At 44.0% G+C, this 27,129-nt stretch overlaps 1 protein-coding gene, 1 long non-coding RNA gene and 1 other non-coding gene across 27 annotated transcripts in view; 1 reads left to right on the forward strand and 2 right to left on the reverse strand.

The window, feature by feature from the left end:
* The window catches only part of Foxp1 (forkhead box P1), a 597,405-nt gene that overhangs the window by 252,902 nt on the left and 317,374 nt on the right, over positions 1–27,129 (reverse strand). The window contains exon 1 of one of the 24 annotated variants that reach the window (XM_030255063.1): positions 26,624–26,713. The exons of 20 other annotated variants lie outside the window; for them this stretch is intronic. The gene's annotated coding sequence lies outside the window, so the exon portion shown is untranslated. Of the gene's footprint in view, positions 1–23,917; positions 24,083–26,195; positions 26,418–26,623; positions 26,714–27,129 lie in introns of those variants that run through there. 3 more of the 24 variants (XM_030255062.1, XM_030255067.1, XM_030255061.1) reach the window with 3 other exon arrangements.
* Gm51278 (predicted gene, 51278) lies at positions 6,719–6,776 on the reverse strand. The gene has a single exon (NR_162807.1). It is a non-coding gene; the product is annotated as a predicted gene, 51278 (primary transcript).
* Gm52870 overlaps positions 26,329–27,129 on the forward strand; it is a 30,223-nt gene continuing 29,422 nt past the window's right edge. For both annotated transcript variants that reach the window (XR_003956344.1, XR_003956345.1), the window contains exon 1: positions 26,329–26,407. This is a non-coding gene — a long non-coding RNA (predicted gene, 52870). The remainder of the gene's footprint in view (positions 26,408–27,129) is intronic.

A 27,129-nucleotide genomic window follows, 5' to 3' on the forward strand; every position in this document is an offset into this window, starting at 1 on the left:
GCACAGCTGAGTCCTGTAAAGGGAAGCGACTGAGAGGTTTTCACTCAGACACATCTTTTCTAATGCATCCTTTCATGTTTTCTTACCACTGTACAATCAGAATGCCACATCCACAAGTATATATTAAAATCTTAAATACACACAAAAAAATGACAGCATTATGTCCCAGCCAGGCAAAAAGATTAGGAAGATGTCAGGTTCTACTCACTTCAAAGAACTGAGAATGAACAAGTCTACAAGTTAAGGTCTAAAGAGGAAGGCCTGGTTCTCAAGGAATCTGGGAAGAATATAAGAGCTTGTGATAAAGGGCTATAGGGATGGATCAAGGAATCAGACCTCTCCTTCTGTATGAGGCACTGCCAACTCAGTAGTAGGGGTCTCTTAGGTAAGCAATAGGCATAGAGTTCTCTATTCAACCTAACAAAGAGGCCCAAGACTGAACCTGTAACCCAGGAGCTATGGGACAGTGCTTGACCAGGGAGGCTATAAAATCCTTCACCACACTGCTTTCCCTAGGGTATCACAGGCATACCAGCCTGTGAGAAAGGGCTTAAGGGCCAGGTTAGATAGGACGGGCCGGCATAGAGGATGAGGATGGCGGTTTCTCTTCATACTCTGGCTGCTAGGACACTGGACGGCCTCGAAGCTGAGCATAGGCACAGCTGATGGCTGAGGAGCTGATTCGCAGCAGCATTCTGTGAGCTGTTCAACAGCCAAGGAGATTTTCCAAGCTGCATCTTGGCACTTACAGGGTAAAAATGACCGGGGGGGGGGGGGGGAGAGATAGGATAACAGACAAAAATGCTGTTAATCTGCCTCCCAAAACAGAGTTATAACCAGATTATTCCTCTCCTGTAATATGGACAATAAGTATCAATACCACAAAGAGTATCAACATCACAGGAAGAGCCATCAAAGATCCAAAGACTATAGTCCCTGGAGGGTCTGCCTAAAAAGGGCCAAGGTATTCACCCGTTGCCAGCCAGTGCTGGCAAAGGGTGATATGTCTCCTGCAGGGGCTTTCAGACAGATTCTCTTGCCTCCAACAGACAGGAAGTTAGCAGCTTTTCCACTGTTTCTTGCAGCTTGTGAGGCTGACAGCACAAAGCTCAGTAACCAGCAACAAGGATGAAGCATGTTCTAGCATCATCTCAGCCTTAGAGAGCGAGAACCTATGAGACCATCTCAGCCTTAGAGAGCGAGAACCTATGAGACCATCTCAGCCTTAGAGAGCGAGAACCTATGAGACCATCTCAGCCTTACAGAAGGAGAAACTATGAGACGTCTCTCTTTCAAACACACACACACACACACACACACACACACACACACACTTTGAGGTGGTAGACATGCTGAAAAAGAGTGTGTAACTTACTTAGGTTACATTCTCACCTCTCCCAACCAACCAACCAACCAACCAACCAACCAACCAACCAACCAATTTTCCCCATTCCTTAGTTCTTGATTCATACTCCTATGTATCCTTAGTATTTCTTCTACAAAATGTTATTTTGTGCCCAGTCATGTCAAGGCTGATGTAAGTGTTGGGGCAACAGTGGGGAACAAAAATCAATAGGATCCCATCAACATGGAGGTGAGGACCTAATAGAGAAGACCGGCATTAATCAATTAGCCACACACAGAAGTGGAGACTCAAATGGAGATAAGTGCTACTGTGAAAAATGCACGGTCTCTGAAAGCACAAAGGTAATATATGTAAAGTGCCTTGCATGCAGTAGGCGCTCAATAAATCACATCGATGATTACTAGCCCATAAAACCCAGCCCTCTGGGAGGCCACTGGGAAATACTCAGGCACAGAACACCCCATCTCATCATAAAATGAACCTGAACCGAGGACTGGGCACTCATCAACCCCTTTTAAAAGCAAGTTTTTCATGCCATCTCCTGCCTGAAAAAGGAGGGCAGCATCGACATGATCTGTATTTCTTCTTCTAACAGCAGGTTAGAGTTAGGACTAACTTATCATGGTGCAGTTAAAGGGCTAATTGTGGAGCAGAGCAAACCAACCTTGTTCAAAGTAATCTTGGGGTTATTATTTGAAGCCTCATAATATTAAGTCTTTGTCTCTTCAGTAGCATTTCTTTTTTGTGTCCAGAGTTGAAGTCCACTAACTGCAGGTAGGATTAGCTCCCTGCACTTAGAGTATAGATATCAATGATTAATCACAAGGGCATCTCCCAGGGGTCCACACACAGGAACACTGGACAGGAACTGAATAGTGCCCATGACCCAACAACAACCATGGACAACTTCTACCTGACCAAGAGGTGATGAGCATCTGTCACACTAAATGGCAATCTATATGTGTCCAAGGGCTACTGAACAGCCCTCCAGTGTCCCACTCAGTGGCTTTCCACAGACCTACAAATGTTAGAGGAGACATTTACACATGGTATGACCTCTCTACATAGTGAAAATTAAAAAGCACTTGTAATTCTGTGTCTGTGTGTGGGCTTGGGCACATCAGTGCACTGCCCGTGAAGGCCTTTGATCCTCCTGAGTTGGAGTTAGAGGCAGTTGCGAGCCTATAGGAAGGGACACTGGGAATTGAACTCAGGTCTTCTAGAAGAGCAATAGCCACTCTTAAGCAATGAACCATTTCTTTATCCCAGTGAAAGGTTTTGATTTTTTTCCCCATACAAGTGTGATTGTATCACAAGATAAAATCACAGACAGGAGGGTGTACCTGCACTCATACCAGAACAGCTTGGGTAGAAGGTTCTAGAAGCATAAACAGTTGCTTTTTGGATAGGAAGGTATCCCAAAGACAGGTGTGTCCAGGCCAGTGTGCTTCATGTAAAGATATCAAAATCTTAAAACCCTAGTAGCTGAGTGATATCAACTATTCTCCCCCAACACTAGTAGCTGTCTGGAATTGTTCCATGGACTAGGGCAGAGACACCAGCAGCTTGGTTACGTGGTCCAAAATGGGCACTTTCCATTTTGACAACCTGGAACAAGATGCCTTTGGGGTAGCCTCCTTTGGGTTCAACTGTTAAAAGTTTAAAGAATATAGGAAATAATACGTCAAGAATCATAGAAAGAATTAGGAGAATAATTCTGACTACCAAAGTGTCCTTCTACATCAGTATAAATAAAGTAAGACTTTTGCCACACACTCAAAACATCTGATGACACTGAAGACATGCATAGCTATCATAGCTGAGGGCAGAGATGTATTACTGCCTTCAATTGCAATGCCACAGCACATGTTGCATTGCACAGTCCTTACAACAACTACTATTCGGCTCCACATGTCAGGAGTGGTACAGCAGCGAGAAATGTGTTCTATAAGGATGTGCTAAAGCAGGGGCTGGAAAGATGGCTCAGTGGTTAAGACCCCTGGCTGCTCTTCCAGAGGTCATGAGTTCAATTCCCAGCACCCACATGGTGGCTCACAACCATATGAAACTAGATCTGATGCCCTCTTCTGGTGTGTCAGCAACAGAGTGCTTACATATATTAATACATTAAAAAAAAAAAAAAAGAATGTGCTAAAGCTAGGGAGATGGAGACAGGCAGAGAGATCTATGGGGCTTACTGGGTAGCTGGTCTGGTCTACTTGGAAAGTTCCAGGCCAATGAGAGACCTAAAAAAAGAATGGTAGCTGAAGGTGTATTCTGGGCTCTATAGAAATATTCAGTTGTACACATATCAACACACACACACAAGTGCACACACAACACACACATTCTGCTTTTATCATGGATTCTGCTTTTATCATGGAATCAAAATAATGAGTCCTGGTTTTGGTTTTTGGTATAAGGTACCTTAAGCTTTAAGATTCTTTTCTTTCCTTTTCTTTTCTTTTCTTTTCTTTTCTTTTCATCTCTCTCTCTCTCTCTCTCTCTCTCTCTCTCTCTCTCTCTCTCTCTTTTGCTATATTTTCACTCATGAATGCTACTGGTAAGCACCTTTGGTGGACACGACAAGGTAACCCTTAAGAACATGTGGTACAGCTGTCCATCTGCATCCTGTCTCCTACTAGGCACACCTAGATCTCCACAAACCCAGGCTCTTTATAAGGGTGTGGGATCTGCACATGACCTATGTATATCCTCCTATGCATTCCACCTTCCGATTGCTTATGGTATCTTACATGACCTACATGATAGCTCTGCCATATTGTTTAGGAATATGTACAAAAAAAATCAACAGCTGTCAATGCAGATGCAGTTGGGGTTTTCTGTTTGTTTCTTTCTTTTGAATACATTGGATCTGGGTTGACTACATGGATAAACCCACAGAGAGATGAGCAAAGCCACAGAGAGATGAGCAAAAAAGGACGTGGCCAAGCTTAAGGGTAAAGCTGACAGCAAGAACCCCCATGTGCACAGATCACTGTAAGGCTGGGATGGGTGGCAGGGGCTGGGTCGTGGCTTTGTTTCTTTGATTGATGGACTGATTTCTTGTTTGTTTCCCCCGGCCCCTAAGTTTAATTAAGAAAAGAACATAAGATAAGGCTAAAGCAAAGAAGCTCATAGACACATGAGGAAAATGTCTGCTGGCAAGGAGACCAGAAGCCTTGGTGTTCCGTCTGTCTCCACTGTCTCTTACCTCTTGCTCCGTCACACCTCTTTCCCTCATACCTCCTTCCTCTGGGTGCACAGCAGGAACGAAAAGAATGTTCCTCACTGTCAAACCTCTCTCTACTGCCTCCCTCTCCCCTTCTTCCCACTGCCAGGGGCCTGAAAGAAGATGCTTGGTGCCTGCTTGTACCCCTCCCACTGTGAGCCCAGCGGCCTTCTCTGGGGATGCCACCCCAACACTTCAAAGGGCCTTGCAATAGTTAGCTGCAGTTGAGATTTTCAATCCTTCTCTTCCTTGACTCTTGGCAACACATGACTGTCATTCATATTATCTCTTGGGAAAGAAGTCTCCCTATAGACATACTGTTTCCTCTTTATTCTGTGTGCACATGTATATGTGACCATGTATGCACAAGTCCATGTGCTGGAATGTATGTATGTCCACCTGGTCAATCCCCAAGCACTCTCCAATATACTTTGGAAGACATACTCTTTCACTAAGCCTGGAGGCTCAGCATTTAGCTGGGCTGGCTAGCTGGCAAACTAGGGATTGGCCCGTTTCTGCCTCTCCAGCACCGAGACTGCAGATATGCACCTCACATCTAGTTTGATAGGCTGGGTAACAGGAATCAGACTCACATGCTGTGAGTAAGAATGCTACAGTCTATGCTGGGCATGCTGAGGAGTCTCCTAACCAAACTGCCATTCCCAAACTCTAAAGCAGAGGCAGCAACTCTTCAGGAAAGGGCTGAAGAAAGCAACGTCTTATGTTTCAGGCCTCCTGGTTTCCCATCTAGTTTCTTAGGTCTGGTGCAGAAACATCAGGAAAACACAAGGGCCACAGCTATGCTCTAGTAAAACTTGATTAACCAAAGATCTATGTGGCCTCCTGCCATAAGGCTGCTACCTGCCACCTCTGGATCTCAAGCATTGGTGACCTCAAACTTCTCACGTCTTCCTGTACTTGATCATCTTTGTTGTTGCCTAAACCCCATTGACCATCAAAGATTCTCGTTCCTACATTTCTTTAGATATCTCTGTAGCTCATTCATGGTCTCACACTGAATCTCCTGCTTCTCCAACCATCTAGACTCCCAGCCTGCTCCAACTTGGATTTTTGGGGGAAGGGATCATACCTATGACCCGTCCTTCCTTCTCTTGTATGTCCCACGTGATCTACTAAACTGACAGGATCTAGAATCATAGAAAAGATGAACTTCTGAGCGGGCCTGTGGGATGAATCCAGATTGAGCTAATTAAAGAGGGAAGACCCAACCCTGCTTGTGAGCAGCACCATCCCAAAGTGAGCTGAATGGAAAGGAGAAATAGAGCTAAGCCCCATGGCGCTTCAACTCTCTCTGCTTCCCGACGGTGGTGAAATACTCCAACCTTCCTAAAGTTCTTCTTACTACCGGGCCTCCCCTACCATGACAGACTAAAGCTCCAAACCGTGAGCCTAAACAAAGCTTGCCTTCCTTATGCTGATCTGGTTAGATACTGTGTCACTGCTAGAAAGAAGCAATCTCCTCTGCCTGCTCACCCCTCTTCCCTTTGGACCATCTTCCCACCATTTTATAAACCTGGATGCAACTACTCCTAACTGTCTGCCTGCCATCTGATTCTATAATTAAATTGCTTCTAATACTTTAGTGACCCTGCATCACTCGGATTACTTTCTGCTACTGTGACATCCCAAAGCTCTCAGCTCTGTACAAAGCAAAAGCCACTGGGCATGTGTGGCTATAAAGCATTCCGAGTACGACTAGAATACATGTAGAAATAAATTTTATATATGTATAAATTTAACATAAATCAGCTTAAATATAAAATTTAAAACTGATGCTCAATTCAGTCCCTGGAAAACTAGTGGTTGTATGAAAGCTAAAATCAGAGCAAATATTTTCAATGAAATTTTAATGTCTGAACTGAGAGGATTTGTCCAAGGCTTCCCCTGAAAGGAAAAAAAAAGTAAAATGATTTTTCATGCATTTTTATTACTTACTACATGTCAAAATAATTATATTTTGGTTATACCAGATGAAGTACACATTTATATTTGAATCCTTTTACGTTCTCTACTGTGGCTACTAGAAAATTTTAAGTTCTGTCTCTGGATCACTTAAGCTTTCTCAGCCCTCTCCTATTAAACATCTCACAACTCAGCTCAGCCAAGGAAGCCTCTGCAGATACCTCCTCTGCTACATCTGCAAGAGGCATCCTTCCACAGAGTCGAGTGTTTTACAATGAACGTTTGGCATAATTTGTGTTTCAGGTTTTGTTTTGTTTTTGATATTTTGGGTTTTTTTTTTGGGGGGGGGGATGGTAACAGAAAGCCATAGATTGTGTTTTACAGCTAAAAGGACACTGGGCTGCTTGATAAATCATTTAATTCAATGTCAGTAGATGAATGGATGGATGGGTGGGTGGGTAGATGAACAAAGAGATGGACAGACAGACAGATAGATGGAGGGAGGGAGGGAGGGATGGATGGACAGATGGATGGAGATGCTGTAGAGGTAGGATTGAGAATCTGTGCCTGTCTGGGTTTAGGAAATGAGGCAGTGATTTTTCCTACATTTCAGACCCAGGTGAAAAAAGGAAGATAGAATCTGTTATGACACCAGGCAAAGAGGAGAGCTATTATTCTCAGGAAGAACCAGACATCACAACAAAAGCTGACAGGGAGTCACCACTACAGAGATGACAGTGCAATGAAGCCATCGGGTGAGGCTGAAAGCTGGGATACCTAGGGTTGGTTAAAGACGGGAGTTTGTGAAGCAGAGGAAGTTATGGCTTGGCAAGGCAGAGACAAAGATGGCTCATCATGCTATAGATGTGTGGATGCAGGCTCTGTGCTACATGAGGAGGGGAAGGACACACTGACGGGACTACAATCAGTCCAAGTGTCGGGGAAGGGGTGGCAACAGGAGGCTGTCCTCCTCCAATCCACATCCGGTTGCTAGCATCAAAGGAAAATCATAAAGAAAAACAATAATGAAGCATAGACAAACTGCCAAAATCCTTCAGAGGGCACAGCCAGCACCCAACACAGTGACATACAGTAAGCCATTGGTGGATATTTCATGAATAAACAAAGTAGGAAATATATGAAACAGAGTTACCACCCCACCCAGCATATTGGATAAAGTTGATAAGAAAACTACCACACATTAATACTCAAGGCCAAGGGCTTCCCGCAGGCCTCTTCTGTTTTGCTGTGAGATATTATATCTTTATATTTCCCCAGGCTAGTCTGTAACTGCTGAACTGAAGTTAACAGTCCTGCCTCAGACTCCTACTCCATCGTACCCACCCACCAGATTGCTTGTTCAGACAAGGTGATACACAATTCCAATGGGATAATATAGACAGTACATGTAAGTGAATTAGAAAGACTTGGCAATGAAGGTACTGAAATACGCCCAGACCTGGCATGCAACAAACAGTGGCTGCATATCTGTTAAATGAATGAATATGAAAATAAAATGAGGTCAAGGCTACCCTACCCCTAATCAAAAAAGCTGAAGGCCTGAACTGTTTACTGTTTAAGCTTCTTTGTCTGCACATACAGAATAAGCTACCTGAGGAGGGGGGCTCGAGGCAGAGCATGAATCACGCACACTCTGAAGTTGTCTTTTCACCATAAGCTGCATCACACGAGTGCTCCAGGGTGGGATACACATTGACAATGTTATGATGCTTCTTGGTAGCTCCAGTTCTAGAGCACTCTGGATTTTGTGGTTTTAAATGAGGGATACCCGGCCTTGTATACATTGCCCATGTGCCGTCAATACAGCCCAACTGCCTTCCAAAAACCAAAGTCCGTGAGCAGCACACACCAAAGTCAGACTTCACAACAGGGGAAGAGCTGCAGCAGGCATCCTGTGTCACCCAGACTGGATGACAGAGGCCCTCACTAATGGCAGCAGCAAGTGAAGTGAGGAGGCCTAAGCCCAGCCCTGCTGTGTTACCCAGCACACAGGCCGCTCAAGGGCTAAACTGTCAGTCCCCTCGGCTTGGTAGCCACCGGCTGAGGAGGAGCTTGTACTGAACAGCAAGAGGCCCTTTACTCAAGGCTTCTTATTCAGAAAGGACTAATGCAGCTCCCTTCTCTCAATGGAAGGAGGTGGCAATGATAAGAGAATTCCTTCTTTCTCTCCGATCACGTCACCTCGGATAATAAAGGCATGTTAAGCAACTCGAGAGAAATAGGAGGAAAACATTTTAACGCGAGGCTCTAAGCTACACTGATGTTTGTAAGTGTTACAGGCAGAGCAGCAAGGAAGACTTCTGAACTAAGTCGTAATTGCTAATGCTTCGGATTTATTCCCTGAAGGATTCCGCCATGATAAACACAGATTTGCATATTTTGGAGGTATTTTGTCTGTCTGTTAAGCACGCCTCTCACTGTAAAGATTTTTCCTTTGCCAGGAAGACTGGGGTGTCCCCCCCCCCCCCCCCGCTCCGTCTCATTTGTAGTCTCAGTCTACTTACTTGCTCTCCATCCTGGGTTTGAGGATGTCCCCCTAAAATACTAATAGTTGGGAACAGAATTTGAAGGATGGAGCCGGGAGCAAAACCCCAATCATATCTAAGGAAAGACAGGCAAGCCTGTCATGGCTTACACTGCAAATCCTAGTGCCAGAGGGCTGAGACAGGAGGAGAGCAAACTGAAGGCAATCCTGGGCTATACACTGATTTCAAGGCTAGCCTAGACAATATAGAAAGGCCATTTCAATAAATAAGTAAATAAAACAAGAAGTGGGGAGAAGGAAGGAAGGGGACAACTGAAAATAACAGAAAGAGGATGTGAAAATTTTTCAGTGAGGAATGGCTCACAAAAGCCTTCTTCAGATGTCATGTGGAAGATCCAAAAAACATTTTGACTTCAGAAACAAAGACTGGCTTTACAGGTTCGACTTGTCATAGCCCACGTTTTAGAGGGCACTAGGGAGAAAGGAGTAGAGGACAAAGTTACAAGCCCTGACTGACATCTGTCTTTAATGGGTCCATGCCTAAGACATCAGGACTCTGAGCAGATCTTGGCAGCCTGGACGCCTTTGGAGAAAAGTTACCATTTTGTATTGATTTTAATCTTACCTGGAACCTTGGGCTGGTGGGGGGAGACATGAGTCACATGCATCCTCTGGGGTCTCAAGGAATAACAATCTCTGGCTGACATGGGAGAGTTAGCTTGCTAGGCTGACTTCCCACAGGTGGCTCACAGTGATTTCTGCAGCCTTACTTGCCAGCTCTAACACTATTAGAGATGCTGCTCTCTCATGCAGGAGTGTTTGCAGGCACAGATGATGTCAAGATTCACCCCGAGTCCCTCTTGCTTCCTGGGGCTCCCTGCCTGTATCTTCCTCTCAGCTTCCTCACCTCCTCTGTGTATCTCTCACTTTGTCTCATTTTCAACTCTCTTCCTCTTTCTGTTTATCTTCCTCGAATCTTCCTTTGTATCTTTTTACCTTAGTCCTCTCCCGCTCTCTCTCTTTTCTCCTCTTAGCTCCTTTCAGACTTTCCCTTCCTTTCCTCACCAGGTGGAACACTCACAGACTCCCTGTGCACTTAGAAAGTGTGTGGGCACTAGCCAGGAAGAGGGACCATACCCAGAAGAAGTCACATTGGCCTAGGAGCCAAAGCATGGAAGATGTCACTCAGCAGCTGGGGTATAGCTGCTAGGAAGTGCCTGGTCTGGCCGTGGGTGGGGAGAGCCACTTTGGTCTTAGTGGTATTGATGGTGCTGGCCCTCTGGGCCACAAGAGAAGACTGGGGATTTGAGTAAGACACAGTTCTTACTCTTTGAGTCATTCTCCCTTGAGGGACCCAGGGTGTCCCCTTCTTACATCACACTGGCCTTTTTTGAAGCAGCTTTTACACACACATATGCACATGACTACACCAGAAGCCAGATTTCAGCTATTTGGACTATAGTCCTGTCTCCTTGGACAGCCTTCCTGGACAACTTTAAGGTGCAGAATACAAACCAAGTTTGTCCAAAGTCCACAGACCATGACAAACAATGGTGTCACCCCAGAGGCAGAAGGAGAGACCCCACCCCCACAGGAGGTGGCTGCACACATAACCACTGTGGAACAAAACCAAAAACAGTCTCCCCAACACCATCCAAATGTCAGCCAGTCAGTGTGAAATCTCTCTAAGGTCCAGCTCAGTCTACAGCTTATCTAACGGTCTATTGAGTTCTCTGTAAGTCATGTGAAAGGAAGTCGTGTGATAACATTTCCTGAGAATTCTAGACATTTGATTAAGAAGTTATAAATCTTAGAGTCTGACTTGTCACAAGCACAGGGCGATTACACCCAGGGCTGTCAAGATTAAGTAAACTTCTCTTGTTCTCTTACAGGTCTTTCTCAGCCTTGTACCACAGATTAAAAGATTTTTCTGAAGATAAAAAAAAATGGTTGCCATCATACACAAAGGAAAAAATTCTTTTTTTTTTTTTTTTGGAAGGAGTATATAAAGACAATTTTCCTTCTTCGTGTCCTCAAAGATGTTTGCTTGCAGTTCATTAGTAAGATTTTACTAAGCAGTAAGCGAAAAGAACAGAGGATTGCCTTCCAGGCTGGACTCAAGCTGCCACCTGATTAATTCATTATGGCTCAATGAATAACCTGTATTCAATTGAATAATATGTGCGAGCTACAGCCCCACCCCCATCTTCCAGGAACCCATTCCAAGATCATGGTGGAATGAAATCAATACTAAGGTAAGAGGGCCAGAAACCTCTTCACAGAAAACCCTGTCAGACTCTATTGCTGATTTTGAATTGACACATTATTCTAGGAACGAGCAGTGCTTAGCATCAGCAAAGCTGTGGAGAAGGAGATTCTAATCCAACATGGCCCTGAGTGGGGGTGGGGGGAGGTATTTAGGGAGTTCTCGGTCACTGAGACCTACTTCAGTTCAGTGACAAGAGATTTGGTACCTAAGTGGAGAACTTACAGTTTTCAATTCTCCATACACGCTGAAATTATTGGGTTAAATAAAGACATGACAAGCTATAAATCAACTCGTATTTTTTTTTCCTGGGGAGTTTTAACTCAGGTGTGTTCTGAATGCGCATTAAACCGCAGCTCCATTAGGCAGTTACAATGAAGGTAAAGGGCACGAGGCTAAATACCACAGGACCTTGTATGGATCTCATAGCTTTAATGGAATCAGCTTTTTAACAACTCTTTTTTCGTTAAATACAGTCAGTGTCAGGAAGATGCGTCCCACCCATAAAGCAGCGCACTGACAGTGTACAGTGGCACTAACACAAGGACATAGTTCATCGTGACATTTCCAGCAATTCCCAACTGATTAGGGTCATTATGTTGGAGGTCTGATTTATGTTGTCATTTCCTCTCACCGATCCTGCATCAATGAATCTTAATGAATTGGTAAATAAGGGTGAAGATTACACTCTATGACACGGAGACATTCCTCATTCTCAACACCCGAGATTTATGTAGCCAATTAGTGACTAACAGAGAAAATTGGCTGGCAGAAAAATAATATTCTTTATGGTACAAAATGGAAAAAGCTTTCACGTTGAAGGGCAATGCCACAGCAAAAAAGTCCATAAAGTAGCTTGCTATGTGGGAACACAAAAGATGTTAGAAATGTGTTCTGAGAGGGTTCCCTGAAAAAAATGCTTTTACTATGGTTTTTTTAATGCCTCTGTGCCTCTGTGCCTCTGCCTCTCTCTCTCTCTCTCTCTCTCTCTCTCTCTCTCTCTCTCTCTCTCTCCCTCCCTCCCTCCCTCCCTCCCTCCCTCCCTCCCTCCCTCCCTCCCTCCCTCCCTCCTCCTCAAAAGGTTATTGGTTTAATAAGCAGACCTGTATTTTCTAAAGGGTTGAAAAGTTAGCCTTTGGGGGGAAGGAGTTAAGTGTTATATCTTTGTATTATATAAGAGTGAGACTATCATATTTACTGGAATAATGTAAAAGGGGGGATTCCAGTCCCTCCCCACCCTGTTCTAGCCATTACACCAATTTCTCCTGCCTTCTTGCAGACAAGTAGCCATAATCACTCGCACATAACCGGGAGAGCATTAAAATCTTCATTCTGATTAATTACTGGGACGAGAGCTTCGAGTGCTGAGGATATTTCCGACACACCAGAACTTTTTAATTTTTTTCTTTAAAAAAATAGCCTGGTCATTAACACAGAGGCCGCCCCCTTACTAGTATTATTTTACAGTCACCTGTGCCTGACCTCGTTATAGCCACAGATGAAATGACTGTCATAAACAGGAAGAAAAGGTAAAAATTCCCCAATGAAACATAATTCAGAAAATCTTGGCTTCACCTAGTGCGTGAAGTGTAACCCTCGGGTGTGTGTTCACAAATCCAGAGCCTCGCTTCTGAGTCTTTACTGCCCGGGTACATCTTTAACGGCAAACACTGCAGGAGAAACGGAAGCTTTTCAAAGCCCCTGGACTCATTCCGATTTCGTCATACAGGGGCTCTACAATGTCCTTGCAGAATATGCAAATCATCTATGTCCCTTTCAACTGTCACTAACAGTGCTATGAAATCCACTCCCCCTCAACAGCCCCAGAAGGACACAGAAGCTAGAAAGGCTGTCATGGGGTGTCTCTCTCTCTCTCTCTCTCTCTCTCTCTCTCTCTCTCTCTCTCTCATCATCTTGCCAGGAGTAGCCACTGTGCAGTAAACATTAATGATCGGATATAGTCTGCACTGACAGTACGGATCCTTCTCTTCAGCTCTGGAAAGCTCCACCGCCACTTGAATCCCCTCCTCAAGGGCCACTGCTTCATCAAGGACTTCAGGATAATTGTGCCACTTATGTCAAGCTTGGTTCATTGCGATGCAACCCCCAGCACTCCCTGGAAACTTAGGGCTCCCTATGCGCAGGCAGCCTCCAGTTCTAGAAGGTATGCCAAACAGCAGGGCGGCAGGAGAAGAAACCGGGTCCAAGAAGGCACTGCTGGGGGCGTGGAGGGCTGTTGGGGGATGGATGAAGGAAGACACATGAAGCTCACAGATGCTGCAGGCACACAGAATTGCCACTGTGTGGCAGGTAAGGGCTCAGAGATGCCATGTACTCTGTGCAGCTTTTCAAATGAGGGCACTTCTTAAAAGTTATTCTCTGAGCCAGTTTCTCGGCAAGCAAACACAGAGAACTGGCTGGTGAAATTACAAGGGCATGTAGTGTTTGTGTTTTATTCTAGTGCCGACAAACCTCTACTTGCACAGCTGAATGCCCTGGGCATACCAGGCTGTCGTCACAGGTAGCACTCTTTGTTCAGGGCACATGAATGAGTAAAGTGACTGAAGTCTCTAGAATCCGCTTCCACCCAAAAGAACAAACAGGATGATAGCAATGCATCTCACTGACCTGTGATGATAAACAGCCAGTATTTGACAGAGCCAAGCACAGCTACTGGTTTAGTAAGCAAAGCAAAGAGTCAATCATGAGTTTAAAGGCTTATAAATAAGGGTGGGGCGGGAGCTCAGTTAGGAAAGTCCTTGCTTTATAATCAGGTGCTATGAGTTCAATTCCAAGAACACATGCTAAGAATCTGGCATGGTAGGCCACCCTATCCCAGTGCTGGGAGGTAGAGGGGTGTCTGCCTGGGGCTCACCTGCCAACCAGTCAGAGCACTGATCTCAGGGAGTGACCTTGTTGCAAAAACTAGGGTGGATAGCACATGATAAATAGCATCCTGTATTGTCAACTAGCCTCCACATGGGTACACACATGCATACCCACATATACACACATGTATACATATACCGGGGGAAAAAGTCCCATTAATTAAACCCATAGTGCCAAACCTATAGGTTAGGTAATGATTCTGACATAAACTCATGGGTAAGAAGCTGACCCTATGTGCTCAAAACTGAGAAGAGCCCAGAGAAAGCTAACTGTATCCATGTCTTATTTAAAAACCGCCATTTGATGCCGACTCCACAGGAAGGTGTTTTGTAAAATATTATCATGGTAGGTGGCATCGCTTATCAGCTGTGGGAAAGGTGTGGTGGCTTAAAGCATTTCCCTTTATTGAATTATCAAATAATCATTTAAATGGTTTTCACACATTCTGTTTTGCCAGGGATACACCTACAAGCATGCTTATGAGAGAGAAGAGAAAAGACTTCTGGGAATTTCTGCCTCTCCAGATACATTGCTTTTTCTCTTCCTTCTTTGAGGTGGTAGAGATGGGAGCAGGCTTCCAGACCGGTTCTACTCAGTAACACATTGCTTTGGTGGGAAAAAAAAAAAAAAAAAAAAAAAAAAAAACAAACCAAAAAACCAAAAAACCGTGTTCCCACAGGTGAGAGCAGAAGCCACACTTTCTTTCTATAGGGATATTTTGGTTTATCATGGCTTTTTTACTTAAATGAACCATGAATCACTTCTGCTGATCTTGACAAGGTGAGATGGAGACATGGGCTTTACAATTTGAAAAATAACTAAACCTCGCTACAGCGATGTTCAGACATGTTCCTGCCTGCCAACCTGCTCCGTGCCACCCCTCCATCCCCCCCCCCCCCCCCGTCACATGCCACAGGAGGGGAAGGGACTCTCTTCTTTACCCGATAAATAGAATGAATCAAGCTTTCCCTGACACAGATGAAGGAGGGCCAGCAGCTAAGCTACAGCAACAACCAAAAGTGACATTTTTGTAATCATTCAAGGGAGAGATAATTTATTACAAATTTCCCAAGAGTGAAAGTAGAGATAGTGAAATCATGCTCTAGTGATTATTGCAGAAAGCAAAATTTGTAGACACTTCCAACTTGTCTTTGTTCATTAGAGGTAAAAAAAATAGTAAGTGGAATTTAAGCATCACATACTGCACAAAACTTCTTAAAATATAGGCTTAAGAAAGAGAACAGTTCCAGAAAGGCAAGCAGTTAATGATTGGAGATGAATGAATTTAAAAACAACAAAAAGCCATTTGCTTTTCGTCCTGACACGTAAATAAACTATGGTGGACTCCACTATATTACGAGCAAAGGAGATATCAACCAACACGGAATGCCAGGTCCTAGAATCCTACTCATTCACAATACGAGGAACAGGCAATTTGCCAAAGGGCAAAGGGCTCACAGTGGAGCGTTATCTGCAGTATGAGGAGTGTATCCACTTCCTCAGAGAGCCTCCTTCTGCATGCAGAAAGCATCCTGCACCTAACAAAGACTTGTGGCTCAAAGGGAAACTGGTACTTGGCCTATTTCGAAATTACCTCTGATGGGGAATCCTGAGAGTTGTCCAGTCGACTCCCAGGGCACAAGTGGAAAAGAGCAAGTATGTAGAACTCTGATGACTCTTAAGAGAGCAGGACATTGAACAAACTAAAATAATGTAAAAGGAAGTAGATAGTGTCAAGACAAAAGATGTATCACTAATTATTAGAAGCTTTCAATATTCAAATTAATTTATAGTAATAGACTTCATGCCAAGCACAATCGATTAGCAGTGCCTAGTATTATTTGAGGGAAAATTTCATAGATCCCAGTCACTGGCTTGCTGAGGAAGAATACGGTGGTTGGTTAGTAATATCTGTTATGAGAACTGGCAGAGGGGACACATAGTCACAGCTATTTTAGCCATCTGTTAGCTCTCACTCTAGCGAACCAGTCAATTGATGTCCCATTCCATTTCCATGGTAATAAATGAAAGTTGAAATTAACTGATAAGTCATCTCTAAGGCAAGAAGCTTATTCATTCAAGTTCTCAAAAAAAAAAAAAAAAAAAGGAAAGAAAAAACACAATGGAAGTTTCTATACAAAAAGTGGTTTCCAATTTCCATCAAAGAGAAGGTCTATGATTTGAGTCATATAAAACTATGAAGAGGAAGGGTCCAAGCTTCTAGAAAGCCACAGCTTACACAAGACTAAAATAAAGGTTGTAACACAACAGTAATTTGATAGATGATATTCTCTTATTCCTAGGCTTACAGAAATAGAGAGAAGGGGGGTACTTCTGAATATCATTGGAGGAGGGCAGCTAACAACATTCCTGACATTTATGAAGGTGAGTAGAACAAGAGACCTTAAGACCATGACAATATCAACTTTCCTTTTAGCTTAAATACATTTTCCTTACAAGACAGAGACCTTTGGGCCCAACTGAGGGTGGCCCTAATGACTTTAATGTTCTTTAGTACTGCATTTAATTGTTTGTTAAGATAATTTTTAAAATTTATTTATTTATTATATGTAAGTACACTGTAGTGTGTCTTCAGACACTCTAGAAGAGAGCATCAGATTTCATTATGGATGGTTGTGAGCCACCATGTGGTTGCTGGGATGTGAACTCAGGACCTTTGCAAGAGCAGTCTCTTAACCACTGAGCCAGCTGACCAGCCCCGTTAAGATAATTTTTAAGTTACCTATTGAGATAGGTCTCACTATGTAGTTCAAGGCAGCCTGGAATTTACTATGTAGCACCAATATATAGGCATGCACTCTAATATCCAGCCAGATCACAAAGGACCATTTGGGGATGGTAAGGCTGCTACCAGTCTTGGATTTTGTCCAGCCCTTACTGACCTTTACTGGTGCAAGTGTCCTTTTAGACATTTCAGAAGTGTCACTACTTGCATATTGATATGGAAAGATGGAGGCAGAGAATATGTTTCCCATGACGAGGCACTGAAATGGCTTCCACATGTGTGCAGTGCATACATAAGACAACAGAGAGGGTCTGAAGTAGTAAATCAAAAGCTAAAAGAGGTCTGTGGACAACCTGAGGAGCTGTCAAACAGGTGGCAGGGAGGAACACATCCAGACCCCACACAGGACAGAACAACAAGCCATCTCTACATTTCAACTCCAAACTCTCAAGACACATTAAGCCTCTGCGTTGGAGATCACATGGTAAAGCATGTAAGACAAGATGTCAAAAGCCCGTTCTTTCAAGACATGCTCAATGTCTCCCTCCTAGTGAGAGCCCAAAGGAATTGCATAGGGACTGATGACTGTTACCCTGCAAAACCTGGACCATCCAAGTTGCCAATGAACAGAAAATATTTGTTGTCCAAGGATATCCCCAAGAATACTTTCCTTCCGAACAGAAAATCATCTGCCGAGCACACAACTGGGAGACGTTGAGTGGAGATGAGTTGAAGTATTTTATCCCATGTGGTATACAGAATAAAGGCCTCCCTTGACATTCTTCCCCTGCAAAGACTCAAAGAGCCATCCATGCTCAGGCTACCATAGGCTACGCTGGATGAAAACAGAAGCACTCTTTGAAAAACCTGAAGCATAATCATCACCAGGAGCCTGTGGCCCAGAGACATAAACAACACATCAAGCCAACGGACACTAAAGAAGATGCAGCTCCAATGGAGACGAGGGAGAAAAGGGAAGGCTGGAAACTGTAAGCAAGCACTTAACAAGTGGGCACATTTCATGCTGGGGTCTGATCTTTGCCAGGACCCGATCTTCCCATGGCCATGTCACATCTAATACCTTGTCCCCTGACTCCTCAAAGGACCAAAAAGTAGAGTGGGATAATATCCCATTCCGATATCTGCTTTTAATGTATGACGTGACAGCTATAATTTCCATGTGTTCATTCCAGTGAAGGTTCCCATTTATTCTGATGTGAGGGAAAAATATCCCCCCCCCAAAAAAAGAGGCTGTAGATTGACTCCCCTTGGGACTTCACAGGTTGGCATGGGTACTGAAAGACAGAGAGGGGGGACTGATTTGGGGGTTGTAGCTTAACCATAATTTGTGATTTCTGAAAATTTTCTATTATAGTCATGCTTTCCCTAAATCACCTGCACAAATGGGCTGTGAGGAGAGCAGGTCTTGGATGTGGACACTGCTTCTGAAGTCCCTTTAAGAAAGTCAGCACGGGGTACAGCCTCCAAGCATGGGAAAGTGCTGCACACTTGTAACCCCAGTACTGATGAGGTGGAGGCAGGGGGACGTGGGGGTTGGTTGGATAGCCAGCCTAGCAAACTTAACGAGTTCCGGGCCAAAGAGAGGTCCTGCCTCTAAAAATAATGTAGGTGAGATGTGAAAAGTTGTGATCGTCACTCTCTCTCTCACACACACACACACACACACACACACACACACACACACACACACACAGAGGTGTGCATAGGCAAACAGGTACATATATACAATAAGAAAGTTGAGTTTGTTTTTTTTTTCTAATGCTGTTGCATTGAGCCATGCTCCCCCCACCCCCGCCCCAGCCCCCCAGGTCCCCAGCCCCAAAGAATAGTTTTATAAAACAAAATAGCTAGTTCCAGCAACTATGGGACTATTCCTGCCTTAATTTCAAACAACCTAGGGGCTTCCTACTTGCCTTATGTATTTGAAAAGCTTCACTGGAGGTAGGGATTTGCCATGCCGAAAAAAGCAGGCCCTTCATCATTATTTTTAGAATACTGTACATTCATGCAATGACATGTCTCTCTTTAGAAGCGAGTGTGGTACAGCATGCCTGTAACCCCAGCATTTGGTGAATCAGGAAGACACTAGTTCAAGACCGGCGTTGGTTTATCCAAAAGTTTGATAGCAGCTTGGGTTTCTCAGTAAATAAACGGTGGTAGTGGCTGGTGACCCCAGCACTAGTGTGACTGAGAGAGGATGTTTCCAAGGTAAAAGGTAGCCTGCACTACAGAGGGAAACAATCCTAACCACAGAACAAAAGCAACAACATGCTACATCTATTCATGAGTTTTCCTTCAGGCAAAACCTATCTCTACTAGATAGAAAAAGGTTTAGGAGGTGGCAAAGAAAGAAATTCATCTTTTGACCTAGGCAAAAATGGTTCCTTATAGTCTGTAGCAGAAGGGTTGTGTGCGCCAGTTTACACAAGTGACCTGCTCTCAGGACAGAAAGCAATCTAGAGCACTAAGGAAATCTTACTTTCCCCTTGCCAGTGGGCACGGGAATAGATGAGCCAAGACCTTACCGGCACCCAGGGCCCAAGCTGGGTAGAGAAGTATCTTGTAAGTCAAGTTTTTCTAAACACAGTGTAACTGCTGTGTTTGCAGTCTGATTAGGAAGGACAAGGAAGGAGCTGGCCTGACCAAGGCAGGTATCTCTGTCTCCGCTCACATGTAGAAAGGTGCTGTCTGAGGCTGAATCCCCAAGTGTTCCCCAAGTCTTCTGAGGACCAAGTGCCCATCAGTGGACCTCACTGCAGCTCCCACCTATTTTTAGAATAAGTCTGTGCCCTGCCCCCAAACAGCCTGTCTAGAGTTGCAGATGGTAAATACTGTAGCTATGCTGTTCCACAAAGAACTCCAGATACAAGTCACGTATGCAATCTAGAAAGGTCCAGTAGGCCTATTTAGAAAACAGAAACAGTTAGGCTGGCCAGATTGCTCAGTGGGGAATGCACTTGCCCGACAAGCCCAGGCCCTGAGTTCAATCCCTGGAGCCTACATAAAGGTGGTGAGAGATATCAGGGCAGAGGTATGTATGCATTCCCCAACAAACATCATACACACCCAATATTAATTTTTAAAAATAGTAAGAGCCTTAAAAATATTTGTTACTATAATATCAGATTTAGACATTGAACATGAAAGTCATAAATGTCAAAAGAATTAAAAGCAACTTCATAATCTTTCTTCTAGGTGTGTTCTGGCTACATATGTCCAGGGTTCAGTAGCCACACTTGGCAGCTGGCTGCCATCTTATCCTGGAAGCTTAAGCCTGAGAACAATGAGTGACCGTGTGTTGGCACAGTCCTGTGTCATAAGGAATGATGAGGTACTGCAGATTATTGTCACCATCCACGCTTGATCAGAGCTGCTAAGATGCAGAACAGAGGAGTCAGGTAGTGACGAGAACTGGGTGTCCTGGAGATTTCCCGAAGGCTTCCGCTAGGTGTGGCCTACAATATGCCTAAATAACCATAGGGGCCATGAGCTAACACCTGGACTTGGGGATACTTCCAAACATGTATGGATCCATAAATTCTATAGTGATATTTATTATGTCACCTGTCAAGATATCAGTAAGAGGGACTTCCATCAAAGAGAAGGAGGCTATTTCAGCACCATCCTGCCCTAAGAAAAAAATAAATGTGACTGCCCTCATGTGTTCCAGTCTCCAGGGAGCAAAGAGGAGAAAGTAGCTTTCTGCCAAGAATTTACATCATACTAAAAAAAGATCAAGGATTTCAGAGATTCTTGAATTATTCAGACTACACATCCAATCTCCGATATAAGGGACGACTGTGGAAAGCCTTTCATACCATAGGTCTCTAAACATGAAGCCAGTAAGTCAATTAATGCCCCTAGTAGCATCAAACATTTCAAAGTAGGTTATCAGTGGGCACTTTCTACTTGTGTGAGGCAGTTACTTAATCCTAGTGAATACTGTTTTCCTTATCTACTAGTAAGTAGGAGCCACTAAGTTATTTCGTTCATGCCTCTGAAAAATTGTGCGGCAGGTGTCTGAAACATCACTGTTGTTCAATAACTAGAAACACAAACTAGCTACTCACCTACCGGAAGTAATAGCCTGTGTGCACATAGTTCTACAATGATGAACTCTGTGGCCGAGGCCAGTATTAAAGGCTCTGAAGTCTTCCTGGAGGTGTCAGGCTTGACCACATCCCTCTTGCTATGGGACAAGAAGGGGCATGGCACTGTGGTTCCATGAAGAAGATAAAAATGTGGCTGATAACGTCACCTTGTGAGGCTGCAGTTATGACAAGAGTTTAGTATAGGCCCAGCTATTGCTCAATGCCTGTTAGTTACTGACATCATTGTAGGCATGAGTCAATATTCCAAGCTGCCGTGAATACCATCTAAGATCACTCCTGAAGGGCAAAGAACATCGTGTATAACTCCAGCACAAGGTGTGACCAGAGAACAATGTATTTCTGAGGGGCTCACAAACAGCCAGCCTTTGATATTTTCTCAGTGGATTTTTTTCCTTATTCACCCATATACTTCCTGGAGTAAGTAAGCAGTCTGATTTCAATCAAGTACCATCCCTTGGGCCAAGTGTCAGGGTGCTTGCTTAGCATGCTCGAGGCTCTGCGTGGCCTTCTGAGCACGACGGCAAGTGTACATATGGAAAGGAAACAGAAGGATATAGAGGAAGAGAAGAAGAAGAAATGAGCGGGGGCGGGGAGGGGGGGACTGAAGGATGGGTCATAATGTCCATACCTACCACAAGCAGTACGTGACTCTACAGGGCAGAGATCCACAGGAACAGCCTTTACCGCAGAGGGGTGATGTTCTGGTCTTATCCCATATCACAGTGGGAAGGCATGCCTGCCTAGCAACTTGATCTGACCTGAGAAAGTTGAACCCTTACTATGTATTAATCTTTTTTAAAAATTTTTGTCTAGTGGTAGAGGACTTGCCTGCCACGTGTAAGGTCCTGCATCCAACACCCTCATACAAATTAATTAATTAATTAATCAATACGTTAATATGTAAGATCACTTCCTTTTCTTCCCCTTCTATTATAGTGAAAACTAGAAACCTGGTAATTTGTAAAAAGAATAATATGAACTATGGCATTGTGAACAAACACTTCTGTCCGCTTTATTATATTGCATAAAGGTAGAGAAGAATGAGCCCTCAAAGGGCCTATAGCACTTTAAATTCAAATCACCTAAAAACAAGCTTGCTGACATTGGTGAGGCTCCATATCACGCAAAATAGTCAGGCGATATTCACCTCCTCAAATGAGGCAAAAGCCCCTAATTATTCCAACTGCCATGGCTGAATCTGCCCAGTGTGCTACTGACCATGGCAACCTATTAAGAAGGCTGTCTATTATCAGAGAACTTTGAAAGATAGGGACAGAAATCAACTAGCAAGAAGTGTGGGGAGATGTGTGGAAATCCCCTCCTCCCCCCAAGATACTACTACTGCAGCTCTAAGCAATCGAGCTGAGAGCCGTCACTCTCGCTGCTTTTCTTCTATCTCCCACTGGCCAAGGAAGTTGCCTGCAGGAGTCACAGAGACCACTCTATTTTTAGGCCTATGACCCTCTTAAAATCACAGTGCTAAATTCAGTGCTCTGCTACATCCACTCAACTCCCGCTGGTTTCAGCGACAGCCACAAGGAGGGATCTCATGCTACAGAGGAGTTTAGTTACGCTCCGCGCATTCTTTGGATCACAGGGAATGAGATAGCAGTGGCCAAAAGCTATCAAAAGGCACGCGCGCAAGAACACACACACACACACACACACACACACACACACACACACACACACATACACACACACACAGGCTGGCTCAAGAAGGGAGCAGCCATGGGCAGACACACCCAGAAAAGCCTACTAAAGATTCCAGGTAGTAGATCATCCTCCACTTCAAAGGAAAGGAAACAAGCAAAACCAAAAACATCCTTAAAAAAAAACATTGATCTCTCAAAATTGTTTATAAGAATCTATGAAAGCCTGGATTTGGCAAATCTTAACATGCCAGCTAAATTAAACTCCAAATATAACAAAGAATCCCACGAAGCACACTGCTGCAAAGCAGCAAGGTCCCTGACCATGCACTTCAGTGCAGTGGGGGAAACGTCCTATATACCTAGCAGGTCTCAAGTCTGACTCAGGACTGAGTGGGAAGCATTTGGCATCTCAAATTACTTGAACGGAGGTGGGGGGATGGGTGGGACTGTCACATCCCACAGAAAGGACACTTGGGTCTCCTGCCACCCTCTCTAATCCTTCCTCCATAAAGGAGCACTCAGCCAGACAATGAAACCTTTAAATGTTACATCTCCCATCCTGCCTTACTGTGGGGCCTAAAACTTCACATCAAACAGTCATCGGGACCATTATGGAGTGGGCTTCTGAGAGAGAAGGAGCTGTGTGAAAAGAGGTGGAAAATTAAAGCTGAAGCCGTTGAAGAAAGGGCTTAATTTACTGGCATGTACAGTATGCAAATGAGATTACTCTCAGCTTAACTGCATCATTTATGTCCATAATAACAGCATCATCATTACAGGGCTCAAATTAAATTACACCATAATTAGCATATCAAAGTGATTGGTTAAAGTTTAAAACAAATACCCAATTTTGTTAATGAACAGCTGTAATTGTCATGTACACTTCAGTGAAAACTCTCTAAACAAATATATGTTTTAGAAGGGAGGAAGATATTTTTTTTAAAGCAGACAGGTCTGCAGCAGAGGTAGATTACTTAAAAAAGAATGACAGACTATTCTATTAATGTTAATATATGCTGATCGGTTTCAGGTAATAAAGAATTCTATCAAAACAAGGCTTCGCTTCTGTTTAGACACCTTCCCAGCCCCTGCAAGTGACAAACCACTAGAAGCCTGTCTCTGGTTGAAGCACAGTTAACCATGTGGGGGTGACCTGTCTTGAGCAAGCTAAGTACATATTCAATAACATGCTATTACTAACCTCGAGTTGTTACTGAAAAGACATCAGCTTTCAGACTGTGCCGAGTCAAAGCCGATCTCTCTCCCAGTCCCAGCTAAGGGAGAAGTGACAGAGCCAGAAGAACTGAATTTATGGCGTAGACCAGAACACAGCTCCTGCTCCATTGATGACCCGATAACATATCAGACAGCTTCCAACTGCATTTCCCCCTTGCTTGAATCTCAGCTCCACAGCAGTTTCCAACACACACACACACACACACACACACACACACTATACCAGGGAAGTTTTTACTCCTCTATTATTAAAACAAACCAGGAGGCACAAGTGGAGAGCCTTCACTGCTAGCTAAATTCAGCTTACAAGGAAAATTTGTTGATGCAAAACACTAATAACAGACACCCATGACAAGCTTGTTTCCAAACCTTTTTGTTATGACCATTTCATGTCAGAAATACTTTCTATCGAAAATGGCTTGCCAAGAATCTGAGGGCTCACCGGCAGAAAGCCCTATGCCTAAGATCTCCTACCCCCATTAGCTACATACCCCACATGCCCTCTATGAGGGTAAGTACTGCTGGGATACACAGAAAGCAAGGCAAGCCAAAATATATTTTGCCCAAAAAAGAGTGGGGGGAAAAAAAGCACTTTCAAATATACTTAACAAGCAAATTGAATGTCTTATTAAAATCGTATTATCTAAACAGTGTTCAAAAATTTAAAGAAAGTAGCTTTTCATTTTATTCATCGAGGAATCCATTAAAGCGTAGGCTCTGAAGTAGTATGTAAATTATGTGCCTTTCAAGGTAGAGCTAGGGCAAATTCACTCCATCAACTAATGATGAACCTCATTATGTGCAAGGAGGATTCATAATGAGGAAAGAGCCACCCGCCATTCCATGTTCTAACATAAATCCCTGTAAAATTTGAATATCTCCCAGTCTAATTAAAGGCTACTAATTCCAGCCACCCCCTCTATGGCCCCAATGTTAAAAAAAAAAAAAAAAAAAAAAAACTCATCCACACAGACTCCAGCTCTCCTGCTGAAGCAGTACTTGAATTCTTTTGGACTCAGAACCTTCCACTCCCTCCGCTTTACCACAGGCACTGGTGGCCGAGCTCGTAAGATGAAAACTTTGGCGCTAGCAGAGCTCATTTTGGTATGTGTATAGGGATTCTGTGCTGCCGAGGGCTTCCCCTTGATGAGGCTACAGTGGGCGTACACTGATCGTCCCCAGCCAAAAGATGTGCAAGCCGAGAAAGATTGGAAAAGATAATTCTCAGCCCTTGAGTTCCAGGCTAGCTGAGATGTTGGGGTGGGGGCCGGCAGGCACCAGAGATTACTCTTGGACGGGAGACATATTCAAATCTGCTTGAGAAGGGCGTGGTCAATTGTGAAGCAAACTGCTCACTTCACTCTGTCTGAACTAATGAATAAATACAGCCTAGCATCTCACAAGCCAAAGAACAAAACCTTCTAATCACAGACATTTTTTAACTGAAAACTATAGCACACACAAACACAATGTTACCAAACATATTTATTATGATTAATAGCCTGTAATATCCCTCACCGAGGCTTAATTTGCTCTTGTTTTCAATTATGAATCTGCAGCCCCCTTCTCAGGTGGGGGTGAATTTCTTGTCCTCACGACTCTCTACTTTGCACTTGCACAGAGCAAAGTGCCAGGGGTGACACACAGCAAACTTGCTCCCTGCTTTCAACAGACCACAAGATTAGTGAGGGGAAAAAAAACAAAAACAAAAACAAAAAAACCTAGAAGAAAAAGAATTGATGCTATCCCGGGATTTAAAACAATTCAACCAAAGGAAAAAGGAAAAAGTTATATGCCAGTTACTCAAGGACATCCTTACATTAAAATTTAAGAAAGTTAACAGAAAAAAACAAAACAAAACAAAAAAAAAAAAACGATTTCATGTTTTAAAAAAAAAAAAAAAGTCCACTAAGAGAGTGGGAAACCTTAACTGCGCTCTCCGGTCTCCAAGGGGCTGGGCAGCAGCTGGTAATGTCATGTACACACCGGAGCTAGACCGGCATGCACTATGAGGACCAAAAGAGTCCGTCCTCCCTAAGCTTCCGCGGCTTCTTTAAGTTGCATAAAAATCAACTCCACTCCATAAAAGCCGCCACAGTGCGTGCGTTCCCATCCCTGGGCTCCAGACAGGATCTCGCCACCTCCCCCCTCCCCCCTTTCAGGTCAGCCATTCATGCAGTAGGAAGACATCCCTCCCAAAATAACTTGGCCCTCCCTCGAAGCACAGGAGTTGAACAACCTACCTTTGTTCTTGTAGTTCCAGCTAATGACAAGCAAGCCTCAAGACCATAAGGATTTGGGGGAAAGATCAGGAGAGTTGAAGAAAGAAAGGGGTTGGGGGTGGGGGGAGAAAATGAAATACCCCAAGTAGAGAAGAATTGGAAGAAACAAGAAAAGCCTGCTAATCACACTGCTGTGGCTGTCACAGATGGGTGTTTCTTCAGTGTTTACACCAGTGAGTACACCTCTCTGTTCATCTCAGCCACAACTAGTGGCTTTTTTTTTTTTTCTGAATCCATGCATGACAATTAAAAGCTGCACCTCTCTGTTTGGGGGTGGGGGGGGTGTGCACGCTACAAAAAAACCTCTGCAATCTTACTTGCCAGTGTCTGCATTACTGGTAAGCATTAGTTTGAGTGACAAAGGTCCCAGGCTAGGGCTACATTCTTACCTTAAATTTCCTATTAAAGGTCTCCAGTGAACAAAACTCAGGGGACAAGGAGGCAAAGATGTGTCTCAAGGAATTAATCCAGATGAAGGGAAGGGGAAATAAGGAGACAAGAACGGAAAAGACAGAGGCTTATATTTCTAAACAAATGTAGCTCTGCTCTGGGCATTGATGGGAGGAGAAACAGGTTTGCATAAGGGAGCTCTGAGGCAGAAGCAGGCGTTGCGTTCTGTGGGATTTATTTGACACTTCTTTTCCGGGAAGGCTTTTGTGGAGTTGTGGAGTATTTCTCATTGTCTTGGCCAGTTGAGCACTTTCTCAGAGGGGGCTCGCAATCCCCCAGCTTGGCTGTCTCTAACTCAGAGGTAACCATATTAGGATGTACATGGTAAAGTAAACAACAACTAGTTCAGATGAAATGGAATGTGGCAGCCACCCCCCACCCCCACCCCTCCAGCTAATGGTGTCAGGGCCAGTCCCCTTTTTAGCTTTACTGCTAGTTTTGTTTC

The sequence above is a fragment of the Mus musculus genome, chromosome 6 (genome assembly GCF_000001635.26).
Source record: "Mus musculus strain C57BL/6J chromosome 6, GRCm38.p6 C57BL/6J".
Classification (NCBI taxonomy): domain Eukaryota; kingdom Metazoa; phylum Chordata; class Mammalia; order Rodentia; family Muridae; genus Mus; species Mus musculus.